We start from the raw sequence: 23,824 nt of genomic DNA, 5'->3' as shown, positions 1-23,824 counted from the left end.
TGCAGAGCAGAGAGAGGAGTTTAAAAAAGATCCATTTCCCTTCCCTCAAGGTCATCACATTACACTGATCATCCATGAGCTTAGGGTTAGACTGGATTCCTTTTGAAGCCCATCACTGCTGCTCCTGCACTGGTCAGAAAGGGTTTGTTTCTTCCTGGCAACAGGATGTTCCATCTACAACTTTCTCAGCCTCTAGTGGCCTAGGGATCAAGAGACAGTGCTGGGAATTGAACCTCAGTCTTTCACAAAAATAATCATTATGTTCGGAAGGAAGCCACTGTTTTCTCAATGTATTTGTTTAATTTTTAGTGCAACACTAAACCAATCATGAGTTTAGAGGCAACTCTCCATGTGCAGCTGGCATTTCAGATACTATTAAACGAGACATTTTTTTAAACAGCGAGAGAGAAGAACAATGAAGCTTAAATTCTAATCGATGTGAGCCTGGAAATTTTGACAAATTGCTTCCATGGTAGGTTTTATTCACCCCTTGCGATTTTATCGGAGCCTCTCAAGCTGCCATTGGGAATCTCAGAAGTGTAATTTACAGCTCTGCTGATTGGTTTAGTCAGTCATTCAGCACCTTCCCAGTCCTTCGTCTCCAATGTCATATTAAATCACAGACTTAGGAATTAGCATGAGGCTTAGCCCATTTGATTTTTCAGCAAGTCCAATTAACTTTATTTTATACTGGTTGTCTAGTTGGGCTGATCTGATGCTGGCACCTGCCTGTGCACCAGGAAGAAAGCAGAAGGTCCCTCACTGATGCTATCACCGATTTACATTTTAAAGGCAAATTATTACAGTCATAATTTATTCCCATAAATTCTGGCATTCGGTTCGTCACTGACAAGCTAGTAAAAGAAAAGGGGGAAAAAAGCAGGCATTTTCTGCCTTCTGTTAATCTCACGAACAATGAAGTAGCCGTGCAGGATCTGAGCACATGCATCCTACACAGGCTTTCCCAAGAATGCACAAAGCAATAATTCAGGAAAGCTTTACTATAACGTCATCCCGTGCAGTGATGGAAAAATTAACACTATCTCCACACTGAAAAACAGCAAACGGGGGAAAGAGGTTTTTGTGCTTTATTAGACAGTATGTCATGCTATCATCACTGGTAACAGCCTCCCACTGACTCCCTCATGCTAAGAAATACCTCGCATGCATATGTTGCTCAACCAAAGGGTTGATGGAAGAAAGTAGGATATGTCATGTGACTTCACATACACTCATGCCGTTAGACTCCGGGGAAAAGAAAACAGAAATGTTACATTCATGAGTGATGGTATATATACACCCCACATAGTACTCAATCCTAAAATCTGGGCAAAGAGCAGAAGAAGTAAGAAAAAATGCAATGCCATATCAATGAGTGATGCTTTAGCCAGGGATCTTACTAGTCAGAAAAAAACACTATTGGCTGCACTGAACAATGGTCAGGGCTGAGAATCATCTAACACTGCTGTCCAAGAGGCTATATTATAAGGTGCTAAAGAAAGGATTAACTATAATAAATAATAATACAGAGTATTTTGACCTTCTATAGCATCTTTTATCCAAACACCTCAAAGTGCTTTGTAATGTAGGTAAGTATTATTTTAAGACTTTCTTCTTATTCTTATCTAATCCTTTCTGTTACTTTAACTGAAATAATTCACTGATTTTCTTAGCCATATGATCACCAGGGTGTATATAACGGATTGTGTAGCACATGTCAGTGTTCATAATATTAATAACAAAGTCTGAACAAGACAGCGTTTAGCTGTATTTATCATAATATCATAACAATCTTTCTTGCGTTCCTTTTCTATCAATTTATTCTAAGTTTTTGGCCATCAGTATTAATTGAATAGCAGTAATTGCATAGCCAGTTCTTTAATCAATTATCCAATAACCACCTGCCTAAAACAATCAAAATGGATCAAAATAAATGCTGAAGGTTTTATTGTTTGGTTTATTTATTCTATTTACATATACATGAGAGAGCGACAGAGAGAGAGATTTGGTTACTAAGGATCTGATCAAGTAAACCAAGCACTGAATTAAGTGGAAAGCATGAATATAATCAATTAACAGATGGTGTAACAGGGTGGCAGAGTTTTTTTGACTGACTCACCCTTTAAACAGGTATTGGAATCTTGAAGGCAGATGCTGATTCATTCCTGCTGACTCATGGTGGTAGGAATAGCTCTTCTATGTTGAATATAAAGGAGGTTGGAATGATTCTTTGGCCCCAAAACTGAACTTTATAATATAATCATTGCAGGGGAACACTAGGAACAGCCAAGCTTAGGGAGAAAGCATTGGGTTTGGTTTAATTTTTTGCTGTGGCTCTGTGAGTTACTGATAAAGCCAAATCTCAGGAAGAGTGGAAGTTTGGTCTACATTCAGGGTATGGCTACACTTGCAAATGTAGAGCGCTTTGAGTTAAACCAGCCTTCGTAGAGCGCAGTAAGGAAAGCGCTGCAGTCTGTCCACACTGACAGCTGCAAGCGCACTGGCATGGCCACATTTGCGATACTTGCAGCGGCATTGGGAGCGGTGCATTATGGGCAGCTATCCCACAGAGCACCTCTTCCCATTCTGGAGCTGTGGCTTGTGGGAAGGGGATAGGGGATGTGGGGCATTCTGGGTCCTGTCCCAACGCCTCGTGATGCATCAGTTCACATCCCAGCAATCCCGGTGCTTCCATCCACATTTGGCGCCATCTTTCAACATTTTTTGTACTGTGTGCTCTGTCTTCCCTTTCGGTCTGCAGGAATGGAGGAATACTCTGACGAATCTCGTCAGCACATCACGTTTGGCAGTCGAGTTACTCGTTAAGATCCAAACTGACAGTGAGGACTCCGACAATGATATCTACTCCAGTAACGCATACGACACGAGATTGCTTATGGCATTCACGGACATGCTCACCACCGTGGAACGCCGCTTTTGGCCTCAGGAAACAAGCACTGAATGGTGGGATCACATTGTCCTGCAAGTCTGGGATGAGGAGCAGTGGCTGCAGAACTTTCAGATGAGAAAAGCCACTTTCATGGGACTGTGTGAGGAGCTCGCCCCCACCCTTTGGCGCAAGGACACGAGATTGAGAGCTGCCCTGCCGGTGGAGAAGCGGATGGCTATTGCAATCTGGAAGCTGGCAACTCCAGACAGCTACCGATCGGTCGCTAACCAGTTTGGAGTGGCAAAGTCAACTGATGGAATCATGTTGATGCAATTTTGCAGGGCCATTAATCTTATCCTGCTCAGAAGAACTGTGACTCTGGGTAACGTGCATGACATTGTGGCTGGCTTTGCACAAATGGGTTTCCCCAACTGCGGAGGGGTGACAGATAGGAGGCTTATTCCAATTCTGGCACCAGCCCAGCTAGCCTCCGAGTACATTAATCGGAAGGGGTATTTCTCTATGGTTCTCCAGGCGCTTGTGGATCACCGTGGGCGTTTCATTGACATTAACGCAGGCTGGCCCGGAAAGGTGCATGATGCACGCATCTTTCGGAACACTGGCCTGTTCAGGAAGCTGCAAGCCGGGACTTTTTTCCCAGACGAGAAGATCACCCTAGGGGAAGTCGAAATGCCCATTGTGATTCTTGGACATCCCACTTACCCTTTAATGCCGTGGCTCATGAAACCCTACACAGGGAGCCTTGACAGCAGCAAGGAGCAGTTCAACAACAGGTTGAGCTGGTGCAGAATGACTGTGGAGTGTGCTTTTGGCTGTTTAAAGGGCTGCTGGCGCTCTCTATATGGGAAGCTGGACCTGGCCAATGACAACATCCCTGCGGTTATATCTGCGTGCTGTACCCTCCATAACATTTGTGAAGGGAAGGGTGAAAGATTCACTCGGGCATGGAACTCGGAGGTTCAACACCCGGAGGCTGAATCTGAACAGCCAGAGAGCAGGGCTATTAGAGGGGCCCAGCAAGGGCTGCAAGGATTAGGGATGCCTTGAGGGAGCAATTTGAGACTGAAAGCCACCAGTAATGTCTGGTGCCCTGCACGGGAGTGAAGTGCAGTGGTTCCAATGTTAGTAGGAATCTGTGTTTGCTACACTGACTTGCAGTGCCTGTTGCTTTCCTGGGCTAAGGTGTCTTTTACTTTATGCAATAATAAAGAATGTTTTCAAAGCCAAAAAATCCATTTATTGAAAAGAAAATTCATTTATTGAAAAGAAACACAACTGCTTGGGAAACAGAAAGGGCAAGGGGGTGGGGTGGGGAACTGTACAATCACAGATTTGCGTATGTCCTGTTATCATACTCAGCCTTCCTGTCTGGAGTTCTGTGCAATGAGTGCTGCACTTCAGGATGGCTATAATGCAGGGAACTGAGTGCAGTGGGTAAGGGTCACAGTTTTCAGGGCTGGGTGCACGGGCCTTGTCCTTTGTCTGGGATACCCAAACATCTGGCATAATGAGGGAATGCTCTCTTCTCTCTATCCGTGCTACCTGTCTATGGATCATTTTCTACATGTATACATTTCTCTTTCCAAATATTTTGGGGGCTTTTCCACACCACGTGTAGAAGTTTGACACCTTAGAAATATAGGCATATCAGTGCAAACATGGGAGATTCTGCTGTGTCAGAAGGGATGCATGCAGATGCAATATGAACCTGATGTAACTCAATTACTTGCATTTCTATAGCATCCCTGAGACATATATAGACCATAAGCAGCACGTTAATCAGTATGCCAATGTGCAATATGCTGCTAAACCATTTACAGCGCCCATGAAGAGAGCATTTTCCTCCTCAAAATAGCAGGCATGCCTCACTCAGTATGGAATCAGGTGATGACACAAGGGCTGCAATGATAATAGATATAAATACATCATATCATCATCCTCGAGTGTGAAAGAAACAGGATACCAATAGAATGCAGCATAAACAACACAGCAGGATATGGTGTGAGGCGAAACCCACACATTTCCCTTTATTATTAGGAAATTACCTATTTAAATTCAACACAATATTGCCTTGGGTGCATGCACCCGGATTCCGCTGAGAATTCTCTTGCAAGATCTATTTAAATGATCATTTAATCTCATCCATGGTTTACTCTCCTGTAATAATAACACCTAGCTCTTTAACTCCATCCTCTATGTCATCCCTAGGTCCAGTCCTCCAGATGCCAACACATGTAGAATGCAGCTGCCTGTCTTCTCAAATCTATAAAGTGCAACCCCCTCAGCAAACTCTTCAAACAACTCCACTGGCTCCTCATTCATTTCAGGATACAGTTTAAACTGCTCTACTTTTGTTAAAATCCTCTGGGGACTCCTGCCATCCTCACAGACTCTGTCCCTCTTCTCTTCCAGCACTTGCCTCCTCTTTGACCTTTCCAAAATCTCATCAATGTTGGCTCACAAAATAATATATTATTCCATCAAGATTCCCCAAAATCGGAGGGAAGGTTGGGGCAAGACCAAATGCAGGTGTGCACCTCAACAGCGATTTGGAAAACTGGAAATGTACAAAATAATGAGCTTAATTCAGGAATTCTCAAGTGAAGGGGCTTGACCCACACCACCCGTTACAAGGATAAAAGAAACTAGGGGTACCTAGGGGTAATAGGACTCAGCCGGAGCAAGGACAAGGAAGGGAAGGAGCAATTCCCTCCCTCTTCCTCCTCCCCTCACCTTCTGTGGCTGCCCCCGCCTTCTCCCTGTTCTGCCCCCTCCCCTAAGCACTGGGCATAGACAGACGCACCTCATCCACAACTCCGCACCCAGCATCAACCCCCTCATGGGCCCTGCTAACCCCAGCACAAGCTACCCCCACCCAGCCTTCTTAGCCAGTTCCCCATCCAACCACTATCCTCCCTAACAGCACCAATCCCCCTCCATCTCATCCCAACCCATACCACCGCCCAACACCATCAATTAATACCCTCATCATAAAGCACTTGTCCCTCTGCATGCTACCCAGCAATAGCCCCACCTGCATCAGGACCCATACACCAGCCATAATTTCTTGCCATGAATCCAAGGACAGGTCCACAAAAACTGTAGGATTTGGGTTGGTCACAGCAAGATGCCATAGCTAGTTTCTGGGTCCCAAGTGGTAAAAGGTTGAGATCTGCTGGCTTAAATTGTTTATTTGATATTACTTTACATTATAAAAGGCAGAGAAGGAAGGATTTTAGGATAGCACATATGAAAGACTAAAAAAATTAGTATGAAGGGACCTTTTAGTGGTTGGACAGAAAGTCCTGGATCACAATGAAACCAAAAAATGTTCCTTTTTTGACGCAATAAACAAAGATCCCTCAATGTCCACTGTGTAGAAAATACACAGTCTGTTTTAATGGTGACTGAAGGTGAAGTTACAGGAAGAGGAAAACAGGCAGTATCTCCTGTATAGACACTGCACTAAGCAGACAGTTTTAAGGAGCTCCTGATACACAAGCAGCTGCAGTTACATTGATTCAGGTACTGATCTCAGCATGCCCTTAATCTGAGAAATGTTCACTAGAAAATAAGACAGCTCAACCATTTATTGATATGATGGATTTTGAATTACAGAATGACAAATAATCTGTCACTTAGTATTTCTGTTACTGCAGCGTCAGGGACAGGAACAGTTTAGTATACTGGTTACTAAATTTTACAAATGTAAAATTCTTAATTTGTCTCCTTAATTTATTCTCTGAATAATAGGGGTCTAACCTTTTACTTGCAGAAAATAACTGTTCAGCTAAGAAAGTCATTTGCACAGGGACAGTGGCACCTTTATAATATATACAGAATAATAAATACCCTCTACTTTTGTAGTCATAATACCAGTGTGACCTCACCTCAGAGTGAATTCCAGCAGCAATGTCTGCCATTTATATGAAAATTGATATGTTTCTACTTGGTAAATATTTTTCGTAACAGAAAATGTCTTTAAACAAATTAAGAATTAAAACACACACACACACACACACCCTCTCTCTCTCTCTCTAAACACTTGGAAGGCTTCAGATGCTGGCAGGAGAGAACAGTGTTCTTCATTTCTAGACCACAAGATTTAATCCAGTTTATGTCAGTAGCGACTAACTTATTAGCATCCCAGGGCAGCTCTAGTTGAGGTCAACGGATGCAATTGCACTTACAGAAATCAGGCCCACATCAACCAATATGCACTCAGTGCTTTTGCATAGGACCTCCATCTCAAGTTTGGCCTAGCTGTCCCCCCATCACAATGGAGGCGCTGCCGGGCCAAATTTGAGAGAGTGGCACAGTGACTCCTTGTGCCAGGTTGCAATGACATTCACTCAAAAGCAGCCTGGCCACCCCACCAACAAAGGGTCAGTTTGTCCTAGTGTGACGGAGGGACGACCAGGCCAAATTTGAGTGAGTGGAGTTGCTACCTGACATTCGCAGTTTCAGCACCAATCAGGTTTGGCGCCTGCCATAGGTAGTGCAGGGAGCAACTTGCTTGTACCAGATCCCACTATCACCACCACTGGCATCATCATGCTGGGCTAGGGTGACCAGATGTCCCAATTTTACGGGGACAGTCCCAATTTTGGGGTCTTTTTCTTATATAGGCTCCTATTACCCCCTCCCCCCACCCGCTGTCCTGATTTTTCACACTTGCTGTCTGGTCACCCTATGCCGGGCCCAAGTCAACCTACCAGGGCAAGAGCCCGGCGGTAGGTGCAGATTCGGGGATACCGCTCCCATCAGCAGTGGGTCTGGAGCTCATGGAGAGATGGAACTGGAAGCAGACCCCCAGCTGCACACAGGGCAGAGCCCCCCATCTCCACAGGGAGGGCAACAACCCCACAGGCCTGGGCCCTCTCTTATCCCCCCAGCTCCCCACCCTCCAGTGCACTCATTGAATCAGAAGGCTACATCAGTCTCTGTAGTATCAGATCACTGTGAAGTGAGTTATGAATGGGAGGTGAAATCCAGCCCCACTGAAGTCAATGGGAGTTTTGCAATTGGCTTTAATGGGATTCTCAGTCCAAGTTCCGGTGGACAAATATCCATATCACCAAAACCACAGCTTGCACTCTTGCTAGCAGCCTCAGAAAATGCACGAACTATGGGTCTAGCCAAAGCACTGTTTTTCCCTGCATGGTGTTATTACTGGGATTTCCTAACTTCTTGAGAAGGAAGGTTTGAAAACTCCCTTATGATGAATCCACTCACTTCCGACTGAGCCAGAAGACAGCGGCAAAGAGTTCCCTTTCAGTATCAAAGGCTTTCAGAGAAGCTATGTTTATCTCTGAATACCTGAGAAAGGACATCACTTTCTCATACAAAGAAGAGGTTTGGTGTCCCCTAGCTGGCTAGCATAGGCCATGGTCATAGTATTAGCTATAATGAGGACATGGTGATAATTTTACCTTATGAGAGCTAACGACATAACTTAGTTCTGGAAAGCTGATGTTGCAAGAGTTGACCAATGCCCCTGCATTAACATTGTTTGAATGGGCTCCCCAGCTGAAATGACTGGTATCCACTGATGTGGATCTGGTCAATTCTATTTAGGATGAACTGCTTTGACCCTGTGCTTCTCAGTCCAGTAAATTAAGCAGATTATTGATTGGGGAACAGTGAAATTGAACTGGAGATGACTCAGAAATTCTGGAGAAAGAGATATAAATCCAGAATTCCTAACTCCACCAAATTGTTTCAGAACCAAGATGGAAGAGTTAACTTCCTGGTACCTCTCTTTCCTTGGAACAACTTCTACTACTCCAGCCTGAACTAACTTCCTGAATCTGGAGTTCTTGGGAAAAATGGACAAAGTGAGAAGAGGGAAGCATTGATTATGAAGAGATTGAAGGGAGGGAGGGTGCTAGGAAATTCTGTTGCATACTCCTTACTACCTGTTCAAAGCAGAAGCCCCAGGATTTGCAAAGTTGAGGAGTCTTCCCCAGGGGACACAGATCTTTAGGCAGGCAAGGTGCTGAGGTGAATCATGCTGAGCTCTTGTTACTGCAAAGTGCTCTGAAAGAAGTTGATTCTGAGTCAGTTCCGAGGTGATCTTATGGTAAGTATCTGTTTTCTGATCCAATGAATACGGAGGCAGAGAAGCTCCGAAAGTAGGGCTTATTCCTATGAAATTGTGTATATATTTTCATCTACTTGGAGGGAAAAGGCATCTTCTCCTTGTCCACTGCCTATATAACTGCTTTCTTGAGAGGCTCTCCAAAGAGCTTTCCTCCTGTCACATGATTCCATTTCTTTTCTCTTCTACACCTCTACCCCGATATAACGCTGTCCGCGGGAGCCAAAAAATCTTACCGCGTTATAGGTGAAACCGCGTTATATCGAACTTGCTTTGATCCACCGGAGTGTGCAGCCCCGCCCCCACCTCCCCCAGAGCACTGCTTTACCGGGTTATATCCGAATTCGTGTTATATCGGGTCACGTTATATCGGAGTAGAGGTGTGTTTAGGTTCTTACATTACAAAAATTCTTATGGTGTTTGAGCACGGGACATTCGCTTCCCATTTTTTTGGGCACAGATAGTGTTGCCTGTTTGGTCTGTATGGTTAGCCAATACCGGCGTTGTTTCCATTAGGGAGAGAAACTGATTATGCACTCAGGTACATTCTTTGGTTCAATCCTATTTATTTACAAAGAATATACACAAAGTCTTCCATCCCTGAATACAGTAGAAACAAAAAACAGCCCGCAGTTTCCTTGCTCACTATTTCCAAATCTGCTCCTCCAGACAGTTCTGTGCCCAAGGAGCTGTCTCTCTGATCCTTTTCGGGGGCACGCTCATGACTGCTTCTCTGCTGGCTTTCTGCATCTCACACACAGAGCCTGTCAAAACAATCTTCTAGCCCCTGCATTTACAACCAGTCCCAGGGAAACCCCCTTACTCTCCCAGTGTTAGTTTTTTCACAAGCCTTGTCATGCAGTCTACTCCCTTGGCCAGAAGCTTCTATAGTTTTCAGTTATCTCACTTCATAAAGGAACATTTAACTGCTCCTTCCAGCCAACCAGAAAGAAGGGTGTTTAGCACACCCATGACTTTAACCAGATCTGTGATTGTCTATAGCAGTGGTTCTCAACTGGGGGTTCACGAGCCCTTTCAGGGGGGCTGTGGAACCCTGTTTCTGAAACCCAGCTCCCCTGAGCCCCAGTGCTGAAGCCGGCGGCCCCTCAGCCCCAGCCAGGAGCAGCATGGAGCTGAAGCTGGCGGCCCCTCCCCCCCTCAGCTGGGAGGGGCACGGGGCTGAAGCCGGCAGCCCGCCCCCCCAAGCCAGGAGCAGTGGATGGCTGAAGCCAGGAACCCCAGCACCTCCCTCCCCGCTGAAGCCGGGAGCTGCACCGGGAGCCCCCCCCCAACCCCTAGCTATCCCCTTCCCTGTACCTTAAGCTACACCCCTGCCCGCACACAGCCCTAGCTATCCCCTTCCCTGCACCCTGAGCTATTCCCCTCACTTCACACAGCCCCTAGCTACCCTCTCCCTGCACCCTGAGCGGTTTTCAAACTTTTTGAACTGAGCCCACAGTTGGAGTTATATTTTTGCTTGCATCCCCCTACAGCCCAGACAGGCTGGGTGGCCTCTGGAGTGAGTCAGGGGATGGAGGTGGTGCTCCCTCCCTGGACTCTGCTTTGTGGAGTTGACTCGAGCCCCACCAGCCCTTGCCCCCCCCCCGAAGTAATACTATGCCTATGCCCAAGGCCCTCCTTCCCCTCACCCCCTGCCGGGCCCCGGCATTTTTATAGCATACTGAGGGGGGCCGCAGCAAGAAAAAGGTTGAGAAGCCCTGCTCTATAAATCAAACACCTGCTTGATGGCATCCAACAAGAGCTTCCACCATACCAGTATCTTCTGGCCACCACAGTAATTCTTTCTCCACTTTTTTTTCAGGGAAGCAAAGAAGGAGAGTGATTTCTTTCATTTCCTTATGAGGAGACTCAGGGCACGGCTACACTAGAGAATTTACAGTGGCACAGCTCTCTAATGTAGCACTCTAAGCTCTCCTGTTGACTTAATGACTCCAGCCTCCACGAGCGACAGAAGCTATATCAGTGGGAGAAGCTCTCCCACCAACAGTGTTGTCCACACCGGTGCTTATGTTGGTTGGAGGGTGATTTATTTACCCCCCCTGAGCGACAGAAGTTATACCGACATAAGCTGTAGTGTAGGCAGTCTCAGATCGGAGTCGCTTAGCTGGAAACCATGGCTGGAGGTAGCATTTTTCTCCTGGGAATAGCTGGGATCAATATATTTTGGTTCTTCTTCCATGGGGATTTTTGATATAGGGGTTCCTGAAGTAGACACACACACACAAAATACTTAACAGTATCTGTATTTCAAGTGTGTGGCCTTTTATATTCCTGCTGTTGGGGAAAGGGCACCTTTCCTCAACAGTGAGAATATGCAGAAGACTGACAAATAGAGAGGACAGATTCTGCAGCAGGACCCTTGGAGTTAAAGCAGTACCCCTGCTGAGACCAGCTTGGGAGATCCCACAGAGAAACCAACATCAAGGGGTTTCCAAGCATTCTTTTTTGCCCCTGCTCTGATAGGATAAAGATGGGAGAAAACTGGAGCTATGCAAGTGTAATGGTCCACCTCTCGGCTCAGAGAGTCATAAAGCCATGGCAATATCTCAAATGAGAATCCCTTTACAATACTGGTGCATAAAAGGGTTGCTTTGATTTACTCAAGGCTACAGAAGAGGTTTGCATGCTGACTGAGGTTCCTTACAGCAAAAACAGCAATGGCTATTAGCTGAATGCTATTGGTGCTGAGCATTGAATACTTTCTTTCACCACTAATCATATACAAGGACAGCAAGACCATCATGCAAGGTGGGTTTTATACTAAATTATGCTATGAATTGTCATCCAGCTTTTAATATCAAAATGGTTTATTATGCTCAAAAGTAGCAACACATGTGTCTGCAAAAAAGCTGTATCCTACACTTAACTTAATTATCCCAGCACACATGGGAGGTAAGTCAGTAAATTTCCTGAGAGCCTTTGGAAGAATTTGCTCTCATGGCAAGAGGGCTGGAAGGTGCAATATATTTAACCTCACTGACTACTGAGTCATGACTGCTTTTTTCACTCATCAAAAACATATTTATTTCAAGGAACTCTGGCTCCAGTGCATTCTGGTTGGATGTTTGTAATCAGGCAATGTATGACCACAAGATTTATATTTCACAGGTTGACTAGAGATGGAAATCACACTTACATCTAGGACACAAAAGTCTATTTATTTCCAGGACAGGAGTAATGGTTGCCATTTATTTAACCATATAATAAAGAAAATAATTTGGCCAAACACAAACAAATCTTTACTCAAATTGTGTGGAATGGATCTCTCTAGGTTCTTATATCACATCCATCATCATATTATCTGATCACCTAAAATCTCATTATTATGTTCCTAAATCGTTTCCCGCAGTTTATTAAATTTAGCTGCTAAAAATCTGTTTATTTTAACCATGGAGTATAACAGGAAATCAAGCATTCTGAATGAATCCCAGGACAGTGTAACATCCTGACACTGGAATTTTTTCAAAAAGCAATCATACCAACTGACCATGGGTTGCAAATTATAACAGGAATCTTCTACTCAGAGAAATGAGAGTCCTTTTACAAACTCCTGACTGTAATTTGCATCCAGATCTGTCTCTCAAAGAAACAGTGCTAGTCTTTTTGACTGGACTACAATAACTTCATCAAACTCCTACCTAAATCTGTGTCCTCATTTCATCCTCATGTTGGCTAAGCTGCTACACATCAACTTCTCTAACTACTCCCTTTGTCTTTCTCCCATTCTTGGCCTTCTAGTCTTTATGCTGCCCACTAAATTTGGTACAGTCTCCTTCAAACTTCCTTCTTTCACAAAGATTTTTTGCTCTATTCTCACTGAGATACTGCTTTGTCTTTTGGTACTAAGACTGATCTCCCACACATCAAACTGCTCAGACTTAGGGCATGTCTACCTGTACACTGCTGCAAGAGTGCATCTGGTGAAGACGCTCTATGCTGACAGAAAAGAGCTTTCCTGGTGACCTAATTAAATCACCTCAGCAACCAGCAGAAGCTATGTTGGCAGGAGCTCTCCTGATGACATAGCGCTATCCACACTGCGCTTATGTAGGTGTAACTTATGTCGCTCAGGGGGTTCACACCCCTCAGTGACTTAAGTTCTGCCGACATAAGCTGTAGTGTAGACAGCCTTAGATTCTAAGCAATTTGAATCAGGGCCCTTGCCTGTTAAATTGTCTGGAAAATAGCAACATATCCATACAGTGTTATATAAGCAATATGTGTAGTAGTAAAATAAAGCTACCTAATGGGAAAAAAATGTAGAGGCCTCAGAAACTGAAAAAGATCAAAGCAATAAGGGCCCCTGTCAAAGTACATGTGCCACAAGCAGACATGTCCAGAACATCCAGGTACAAAGCAGTCTTAGATTTCCATAAAGGGAGGTGACAGAAACATATCAACACTAGAATACTGTTCGGGTTTGCCCCAGCCTACATTTGTCATTTTGTTGTATTCCTCCTCTTGCTCACCACACTCATCCCAAAGTTTTATCTCCCAATTGCTCCAATTCTGTATTTCTTTCTCCTTTCCTCTAGTAATGTTTCCATCTTTTTGCTAAATCTCTAGATTAAAGTATCATGCTATTTTAAACTTCTCATAAGATTTGGAAGACAGAAGCTGGCTCTATGACCGAGATCCCAAACTGTCAGCATCTCAATATACGCACATTTCAGCAGCCACCCTCCAGTGATTTAAGGCCACATAGTGTCCCATGAGCTAGGGAGGAAGGATCACACCCAACAAATAACAGCACAGTCCCAAAATTGCTGGGATAAGTAGTCACTGTAAGATAGCTCTGCCATAGTATTTCTAGGATGGCTATTGCTTAAATGGAGAAATACTGAAACTTTCCTGTACCCCAAAGTCAATTTTGGGTCCTGCAAAGGTTGCTGCCTTGCAACTCATCCTCATTTTGATATGGGGAGGCGGCACCCGTTGCACCTCCCAAACACCCACAAGATGCCCACTGCCCGGCTTCTTCCCTCAATCTGCATCCTGGGCAACCCCCTGTCTCCTACTGGGAATGGGGAGGAACCCAGTGGGCCTCAGTCCCCAACACACCAGGCCAGGGCACCAGCCAAGCCAGCCCCTGACAACCAATCACCGGGGGGGGGGGGGGGGGGGGGGGGCTGCACTGGGCAGAAAAACAGCCCCACCAATAGAATTGGGCTCCAGCAGCCCAACGGTCTCCCCCACTCCTCTCACCCCCCCAATCAGAGAAGGGGGACAAGACACACCCCAGCCAATCAGAGTGGGGGACAGAACCTCTCCCCCGCCCTAGAGCCTAACGGTCTCCCCAACATACACACAAAACGACCCCAACACCAGCCAATCAGAGGAGGGGGCGCGATCCCCCCAAGGCGCAAAGGGAGATAGGGGTGCGAAGCCTGTGGCCAATCAGAACAAGGACCTCTCCACCGCACAGAGTACTGTCCCCCCCCCCCCGACAAAGCGGGAGGTGCAACAGCCCCCATGGCTGGCCTGGCACGCAACGGTCACTCAGCCCCAACCACTTTGGGACTGGGAGGGGGGAAGAGGCAGAAAGGTCGCGCCGCAAGAGCTGGGAGAGGAAGAAGACCGAAGCCGAGGGGAGGGGGAATGATCCAACCACGGGGGCAGGGGAAGATGAACGGCCCATACGGGGGCAAAATGCCCGGCATGTTGGGAGGGGAGTAAAATGGCTCCAACACCCCCCCCCCCATTAATGAGGTGCCGGGGTCCGGACTGTACCATCCGGGAGGGGGGAAACGCGGGTGGGGGCAGCCCCTTACCCCCCTGTCCGGGGCGGGTGGGGGATCCCGATCGGGGAGGGGGGGGAGAAGCGGACTGTACCTCTCCTGCGAGGGGGGGGGAATGACAGCGCCCTACTCCCCCCCACCCGCGGGAGCGAACGGTTTGTCCCGGCCCCAGCGCTAAGGAGCCGCCGGCTCCGGCGCCATCTTGGGTGCGACTAAAACAACAAGCCCAAACCCCTTGCATGTATCTGCGGTGCCCCTGGGCCAGAGTCCCCTCCCGGACCGTCCCATCGCGTTACCTGAGGGGGTCCCATGTGGGTGCCGCGCCCCGGCCGCCGCCGCAGGGCCCGCCGCCGCCCCAAACCCCCCCACCTGTCCTCACCTCACAATGGTAGCTGCAGAGCAGGAGGGGGGGCGGCCGCCCGAACCTCATTACCATAATCTGCCTGGCAACAGCTATCAGTGCTGCACGCTGATTGGCCAGGAGTCCCTAGCCCGCGGGAACCGGGCAAACGCACCCCCCCACAAAAAAATAAGCACAAAGCGGCCGGGTCCCCAGGGGGAGGTGAAGCAAAGCCCCCCCCATCCACAAGAAGGGGGGAACCCTTGCCAGGGCTTCCACCCCACCCCAGCACCACGCACCAATCACAGCACCGCTCTCATCCAAGCGCAGCTCCGCCGGGGCCTGCTCGCCAATCACAGTGTGTCTCTCAGCGTCGGGCTCCGCCCTCCTGCTGTGGGAGGCGGTGAGGGGAGTAGAGTAGTGCCCCCTGTTGGGTAGACGGGGAGAAGGGAAGCCCAGCAGCGCCCCCTGCTGGTGGGGGGATGATCCAAGAGGCAAGGGGAGCAAATAGATGAGTACATGGAGAATTGGGCTGGCTAGTTCGGCAGTGACAGAGCAGGGCATGGAACCCAGGAGTCCTGACACCCAGCCCCTCACCCTATTCTCTCTTCTCTAGGCCCTACAGTCCAGGACTCAGCCAGCCCTTCATCCTCCAGGTAAACTGAGTTCAGTATCATTTGCTGTGTGTGTGCATTTCTGGGATGGGACCTTCCATCTTGCATCTCCATCTGCTCTGCCCTCAGAACATTTCTTGTAAGAGGGGCCTTCTGCCCCGGTACTCTTGGTCTACATTTCTCCTCCCTCCCCATTGCGTACTGGGTGCAGCCCCCTGCCGTTGAGAGGTGGCTGCATTTTGGAGTCAAAGGCATTCTTGTGTTTGCATTGTGTGTAATGGGTTTTTAGATTCTTTGAGATGAAGGCTGCTTTATAAATGTAAGGAATTGTTTTTATATTGTAAACATAAAGCAATGGTGCACATGTTGTAGGGATGCTTTATGGAGGGAGGAACTAGATGACATAATTGATCCTTTCATCTTCTTCACTGTATTATTCTGTAGGGGGGAAATTAAATTTAAAATCTAACCTAAACTCACTTTTTGTTTGAGGATGTTGGTTTTCTTTTTCTTGTTGTTTTTTGTGGGTTTGCAGGGGTGGTCAATTGGCTTCTGTTGTATAATAAGGACATTGATCCTAGTCCATTTACACTTTATATTTTTGTATAGCATCTTCAGCACAGACGTGAACACAAAATGCTTCACAGGTGTTTATAAAAAACATGTAAATACAAAATTATTAATTTAACGCACATTTTACTCTGAGTTTTGTCTAGCCTGGCCGAAAAAGGTGGGTTTTTTAAAACTACCACTAGCTGCACTCTCCCAAAATTCTTTGGGAGAGGATATTTGCAAATTATAAAAGAAACAGAAATTTGGTTTGTTTCTTCATAGACTCACTTAGAATTGGTATTCTAAAGTGAAAAGTATAAAATGTTATTAGGGATAACTTCAGTACACAAGGAAATGCATATTTAATTGGGGTGATGCTTCCTGACTATTAGATAATGCTCTGATATATTCTGGAGACTCCTGCATCATTTGTCTCATTTACTTCTACTTTCTGTTCATGTGTTATATAATAAATTTGAGTTTTAAATGTCACCCAAAATAAATCAAGGATAATAATTGGCATAGTTCAGAAACTTGACCTACCCGTTTGATATTCCATTCTCTCTTGGGGTTACCACTGTTCTTTTTAGGGGGGGGGGGGAAGACTTTATATTGGTATGGCACAGAAAAATACTCTTTTTGCTAATTATCTTAGTGTTTATTTACCACATACCCAGAAATTTATTTTATTTTGCAAGTTCTTTTTTAAAAAGAATACTTCCTAGCAGCTTTCATTCTCATAATATTTCAAATTCCTTTACAAATGATATATATACAGCGCCACTGAAATGCAGCCGCTTTGTGAGCAGTTATCTACTCAGTGGAGTATGGCAGCTAACTGACAGAGCAGGGCAGTGGGGGAAGGGGAAATTGTGATCAAGGACACAAAGGCAAAGCACTACTCTTACAAAAAGTGCCACAGAGAAGCAATATCGAGAGCACAGAGAGGCCTAGATCCTCATCAGACATAAATTGATGTCGCACTATTGATTCAATAGAACTGATTTTCAGATGAGGATCTAGTTCAGAACCTCTATTTTTAAGATGTATGATGCTCAGTTTTTCTATGCTGGAAGGGCTAATGGGTGTATTCTGAAGTAGTCTCCTAAAATGTTGAATGTTTACTAGATTATTTAAATTTAAAACCTACAGGGACACTGTCAATTTAAAAATCATATATGCACATTGCCTTACCTGTGTCAATAATTTCACCTGAGATCATTAAAACTAAAGTATTTTAAAAATTGAAGACAGTAGGATTACTTGCATGAGTAAAAGGAGCAAGATTTGGCTCTGTTTCGTTTTTCTCCACTGATATTGTGTGCTTGCTTAGACGATTAAAGCAGTCATCTTCTTTTCCTTTATTATTAGTATTATTATTATAGTCAATTTCATACTTTCACACTGACATGATGCTGAAATGTTTGAGTAGCAAACACAGCAAGGAAATGTTTAAGAACAAAGAAAAACAGGTTCATTTTCCATTTTATTTTAACTTCATGAAAACATTGTAATCATATTAGTTTGAAAAGAAAACATGTATTTTAAGCAAATCTGCATTTTAGGCCTATGGTACCTGATAGTGCCTTTTTAGTGTTCTGGATTGGAGAATAGGAAAGTTGTTACATTTGCTTACATACACATATGCTACTGTGTTATATTTTCATGCAGACATGTCTTGGGTTATAACTTGGCACATAAGAATATGTGGCATTGGCTCCATTCTTTCCCTTCCTCCTGCACTGGCCACAATCCAAGGGTTATTTATGGGTATTTGCTTCCCTCTTTAGCGGAAGAGAACTATTGGGCCTAAGCAGACAGTACATCATATGATATAAAGGGCTGCCAAATCCAGAAAATCATGAGTCATCAACTCTTGTGTTTGAAATCAGATGTAAAGCCTACATTTCCCTTCTTTTAATCCTTTTTGTTTCTGGTGTTTTGATGGAGAGCCCATTTACCTAGTGTCCTCATTCACACGCAGATCCCAGAAAGAAAGAACTTTGTTGTCAAACCAATGTATTTTTCTAGGCACCCAGAATAAACTACATTCATTAATTCCCCATTTTCCTTAATTGTGTGGAATATTGGTGTAATCCTTGATCCTGAACTTTTCCCCACATCTCAGCATTATCACCGTGGTATACTGCTGCCTCAATGGTACTTCAACTGAATTTCTTCTCCATTCCTTCATCTTCTCCAGCCTTAGCTATTGCAATTCCCTTCCTTGTGGCCTCTGCAAGTCTGCGAGTGGTGCTGTCTGCCTTCTCGGATGTACAATACACCCACCTCCTCCCAGCAATTCTGCCTTCTTCTCATTCATTTCAAAATCCAGTTAGAAAGTGATCTTGTGGCTTCTTTTTGTCCAATTGCCGTGTATAAGCCTGCTTCACAAAACTTGTGTGGCTGAACCCCGCTGGCTTATTGGCATACCGCTCACACAACAAAGCCACTGTCAGTACAAGAACCTTCTCCTCTGCAACTCCAGCCATCTGGAATAGCCTTTTTCAACTCCAGCTCATCAACTCTCCACCTCATTTCAAATCTAAGCTAAAGATACCTCTATTCTCCCCTGCCTATATCTCTGAATTCCCTTCTTTGCTATTATGTATTTGATTCTTTTTTGTGGTACTGTCTAATTCTGTAAAGTATTATGGGTTACAAATTATATAATCTGTATGAAGAACATTGATCTAATCTTGTAAATCCTTGTGAGTTGTTACGTAAGTAGTCTTTATATTAGTAGCCCCATTGACGTCACTGGGACTACTCATATGCATGATGATTACTTACATGAGTCAGGGTTTGCAAATTGAACCATAAATTGGATTGAACATTCCATCACTAGTTTGTCACTCCCCTGCTGCTCCTCTATGTCTGTCTATAACCTAAATAATTGGAAGATAGAGTTGAAATTTTCCAATCTTGACTATGTTTCTATCAGAATCATTTACATCTGACTGACCACCTCTGAACTGTTTGAATACACTGCACTGTTTTATACCATAAGGGTAGAATACTAGATATAGTGGAGGTGTTGGTATAAGATTAATAATTTAGAAGGAAGCCATCATAAATTTAGATTAAGGGGATCATTGCATCAAAAGACCATACAAATAAAGCTTTATTCCTTTTTTCCAAACCAGTTCAATCTCTCATCGTCACAAACCAAGTTAATCGTATTTGTCATTCTCTAATAGAAAACTTAAAGAGTTCTGCAGATGTCTGATATAATGGTGTCTGCTGCCTAAGGTGGCATTTATGAAATTTGCCTGGGGCCGAGGGCCAGATAAAATGGCCAAGAGGGTTTTGTGTGTTATCTTGCTTTGATACTTCTGATAGACCCCGTCTTAAATTGTCAGCTGTTTGGTGGCAGGGACCACTTTTTTGTTTAGAGTCTGTACAGCGCCTAATACAGTTGGTCCTAGTCCATGATTGGGGTTCCTGGGTGCTACCCCAGTTAAAATAATAATACATTACATGGAGGGCACTCAGGGTAGGGTGAATAAAAGAGTAGCGAAGCAGTGGTGTTTGGATTTCAGGACTTTTTAATAATTGGAGCTTTTTCCAGAAAACTACAGTGGAGAAATTTATTTCAGCTTTAATTCCAATTTAACTAAATTTCTTTTGTCTGGGATTATTTATCAGTTTAGAGCACAGAAAGTTATCCCTTACCTAGGAAACTCTTCTACTTAAAATGTTTGGAACCCTGTTGGGAGATTTTTATATCAGCAGATCTGATTACATTCCGTCAATTTTGATAGCTGCTATCTTTGTAGGAACCACAAAAATCTGTTGTGATCTTGGTTCTGCAGAAGCAGTAGATTAATATTGTTCCCAATGAGATCAGTTGTGTACAAACAATGAAGGAAATAAAAGAGCCATGTTACTTTCAGCTCCATTAGAAAGACAGGGCTGGGTGAATCAAAACCTCAGCAATTATATTCAGAAACTTAAAAATGTTTGTTACAAATAAACAAGTTGAATTAACAAGGAAAACCTTAGTATTAAACTATCTTAGTTAAATATTTACTATATGGAAGTACTTTTAGTGTGTCCATCATTGTACTATTTAGATTTATTATATAAGAATATCTATTAAATTAATTTTCTACCAAGTTTTTAGAAGTCCCTCTGACTATTTCAATATTTCCATGATTGTGAACAGTCTTATCAATGAGAAATGACAATTTTTAAGTTCTTCCCGGAATAACAATAGGGAAATTTTCCACATTTTGACATTTGTTTTCATCCTGAATCAAACAAGTAGAAATATTGAAAAATTTTGCAGAATTGTAAGTTCTGAAAAATTTCAATTCAGAATGAAAAATATGACATTTCTCAGTTGAAATGTAGTGTTTTGACATTGGAAAATGACATATTGATTCAAAGTGAAATGTTTTGTTTTGAAATGGTGCTTCAGAATTTTTTTCCCTTTTCCTCTTCTTTTCAAGCATTGATGATTTCCCATGGACATTTTTTAACCAGCTGTAGTTTTTAGCCACCAAAGAGCTAATCCTCTAAGAAGCAGAGCACCCATAATTCCCATTAACTTGAGAGGGAGCTGACGGTGCTTGGCACCTCACCAGATCAGACCTTAATATAGTTGTATCAGTGAATCTGCACTGGTGCAAACCCCTAGTGTAGATATAACGTGTACTGTTGCAACATATCCCAGCTTCAGACCAGTGTAAACCATGCATCAGTGTAGCTATATTGATGGCTACAAAAATACTATAGACAAGGCTTTATTCACACAAAAGTCCATTTTGAGGCAATGGTTGTCTGAGTAAAAGATCTCTGAATTTGACCACAGGTGGTACTGCCATCACCAAGCATTCAAACATCATGAGTCAGGTCCCCAAAAATCGTGAGGTTGACTTAAAGATCATGAGACTTAAAAAATAAAAATGGGGTTCCCTGTATTTGCCTTTTGGTTTCTGAGCCTGTAGGGATCAAGTTTTTATGTTTTTCTCCACATTGATGAGGGCTAGAAATGTACTATTTTTAAATGAAAGCTGAGATTCTCAGCCTAGGTGCTGGGGTTTTAAGACACACACCAATTATTGCAAAAATTGGCAGCACTGCATATGTCATCTACATCTCATTGTATCCAGACTGCAGCTTCCTGTGTGAATTAACTGATCCTGCAATGAACTCAACAGAGGCAAACACCTGCATCAGCATAGAGCCCTACTGATTTAGGCCACCTTATGGATTATTGTCAAAACACTTTTACTGATTTATTCTTTGCACTTTAATGTATTTGGATATATCCTCTAAAAGATACTTGTCTCGGTAGAAGAGAATCTGATCTTGGTGAGTAATTTAAGGGAATGAGATATTTTGAAACAAAACTGAGTTTGGGAAATCAATATATTCCACCCTATGTACAGAAAGGTGTTTGAAAGCAAATGCCTTAGAAAAATATTCGGTATTAAATGGAATGAATTTATAACAAATGCCAAGATCCGTCCGAGTTCAGCAACCCCTTATCTCTAAGATGTCCAGGAAAGAAGATGGGAATATTTGGGACATGTGTTAAGAATGAAGCAAAAGTGTCTGCCGTGACAGGTGTGCAACCAGAAGAACATGCAGAAGTGTGTGACTGAAAGACTCCCTCCTTCGAACACTACTCGGAGAGGAAAAAATTATGGGACTTAACACAGAGAAGATGCAAAGAGCAGCCCAGGATAGACAGGGCTGGCGGAGCCTTGGTCTAAGAAATGTCTGATGGCACAGGAACATTTCAAATTCAGACCCTAGCAGCTAATTATACTAAAGATTAAAATATGTTAATTTGGTTCCTTGATCTCATCCTTCATTTTTTTTCTTTGCTTTTTGGATTAGTTTATCAATAATTGTATTTTTAGAAAATGTGGACATTCTATTGTCATCAGAGCTCATTTCATGTCACTCAGATGCATCCAAGCGCCGTATGATGTAGGCATGCCCAGAGTTTGAAGGCTGGGGACCCAAAGGTCAGATGTTGTCTTCAAGGAAGCAAATTGACAATGCATGTAATTATCCCTTCTTGCAACCTCAAGTATGCTAGAGCTCAGCATTTCTCCACAATTATGGAATTGTAAATTGTTGCCTTGAACTTTTGTAATTCCAGTTTGCAATCAGTGGAACAATTCAGGATTTATTAGATAAGTGCCTGGAGGATAGGTCCATCAACGGCTGCTAGCCAAGACAGTCAGGGATGCAACCCCATGCTCTGGGTATCCGTAAGCCTCTCATTGCCAGAAGCTGGAACTGGATGACGGGGGATGGATCACTTAATAATTGCCCTGTTCTGTTCATTCCCTCTGAAGCATCTGGCACCGGCCACTGTCGGAAGACAGGATACTGGGCTAGCTGGACCATTGGTCTGACCCAGTCTGGCTTTTCTTATTAGGATTTGCTAATACAAGCCTGAGTCTAGTTCACGGATGTTCAAACTGACAGTGAACAATTTGCTGCAGTTCCAGCTGAAAGTGCCTGTGTATCCTGCAGCACAGAACATGGAATACATCATGGATTTTACGAATATTTTTGACATCTCAATGGAGCTGATTGCCCCTATCTCTAACTATGACACAAAGGCCCATTGGTGCCAGTTGGCAACGGGTTCACTGCTCTATGTCAGCAATTCCTAACAGGCCTGACAAAGTCACTACAGCTACCACACCATTTTCATAGTATCTATCCAGAAAGAAAATCATGTAATGTATCTAATTGAAGCTTATGTCAGATTGATCCTCATAATCATTGCAAAAATATATGTATGGATGAAATTTAAGGAGTTGTGTATATGTACTGAAAGCTGGGTGGACAAACAGGTTTTGCCAGACAAAGGGAAGTAGATTCAGGTCTGCCTAGGTTCATATGTAGATTAAGCATTGGAAGCCTAAGCATTGGAACCCAGTTTACATACAGGGGGATGGGAAGTCAACAGGAAGAGAACAGCAGCAGGGGTGAAGAAAAGAGCTTTGTCTAGAGGTGCACTTCAAAGGTTTATTAGACTATAACTGGAGGACAGGGAGAGCAGCACCCTGTTGTCCAACACAGAGAGGAAAAAGGACAGCACTTTATGAATCCACGAACCATAATTCCCAGGCAGGTAGACTGATGACGAGATTGTTTTAGGTGGGAAACTATTTTAGACAAGGATTGTAGCCTGTTACAGTTAAGTTTAGACTCTAAGGAGTGTGTTATACTTTTTGTTACGTAGCCTTTTCTGTTTCCATTATCCTTAGTATCTCTTAAATCCGAATCTTTGATCATAAACTCACGATTGTTTCACTGTAAATATATCTCTATGCTGTTATGTTATAAAGAACCTGATTCTGAGTTGTACCAATCAAGCTGTGTGTACACTGTTCCCTTGGGAATGGTAAACCTGGTAATTACTGTGGGCGTCCAGTGACAGGGGCTGGATATTACAGGAGGATGTTTTCAGAGGGGCTCAGGGATTGGGTTGCACCTATTATTACCCTGCAAAGTAAAGTAAGGGCTGGCAGAGATCTGAGAAGATTGTCTGGGTGGCTGACAGATAGACTGGTG

The 23,824-nt window shown here is 44.0% G+C and overlaps 1 protein-coding gene and 1 long non-coding RNA gene across 11 annotated transcripts in view; one reads left to right on the top strand and one right to left on the bottom strand.

Moving 5' to 3' along the window:
- Positions 1-15,498, bottom strand: part of PRDM10 (PR/SET domain 10) — a 69,616-nt gene extending 54,118 nt beyond the window's left edge. For 4 of the 10 annotated variants that reach the window (XR_010592959.1, XM_042851940.2, XM_065568961.1 and 1 more), the window contains exon 1: positions 15,067-15,196. The gene's annotated coding sequence lies outside the window, so the exon portion shown is untranslated. Of the gene's footprint in view, positions 1-1,159; positions 1,285-2,119; positions 2,248-8,829; positions 8,951-14,864; positions 14,978-15,066; positions 15,335-15,409 lie in introns of those variants that run through there. The other 6 variants (XM_042851944.2, XM_065568960.1, XM_042851941.2 and 3 more) reach the window with 6 other exon arrangements.
- A 26-nt stretch (positions 15,499-15,524) lies between these two features.
- LOC135975888 (uncharacterized) lies at positions 15,525-23,622 on the top strand. Its single transcript, XR_010592960.1, has 2 exons — positions 15,525-15,766; positions 21,394-23,622. It is a non-coding gene; the product is annotated as an uncharacterized LOC135975888 (long non-coding RNA).
- The last annotated feature ends 202 nt before the right edge of the window (positions 23,623-23,824 follow it).

The sequence above is a fragment of the Chrysemys picta genome, chromosome 16 (assembly GCF_011386835.1).
Source record: "Chrysemys picta bellii isolate R12L10 chromosome 16, ASM1138683v2, whole genome shotgun sequence".
Taxonomy (NCBI): Eukaryota; Metazoa; Chordata; order Testudines; family Emydidae; genus Chrysemys; species Chrysemys picta.
Note: the sequence above shows the minus strand (reverse complement) of the source record. Positions and strands in the feature narration are given on the sequence as shown.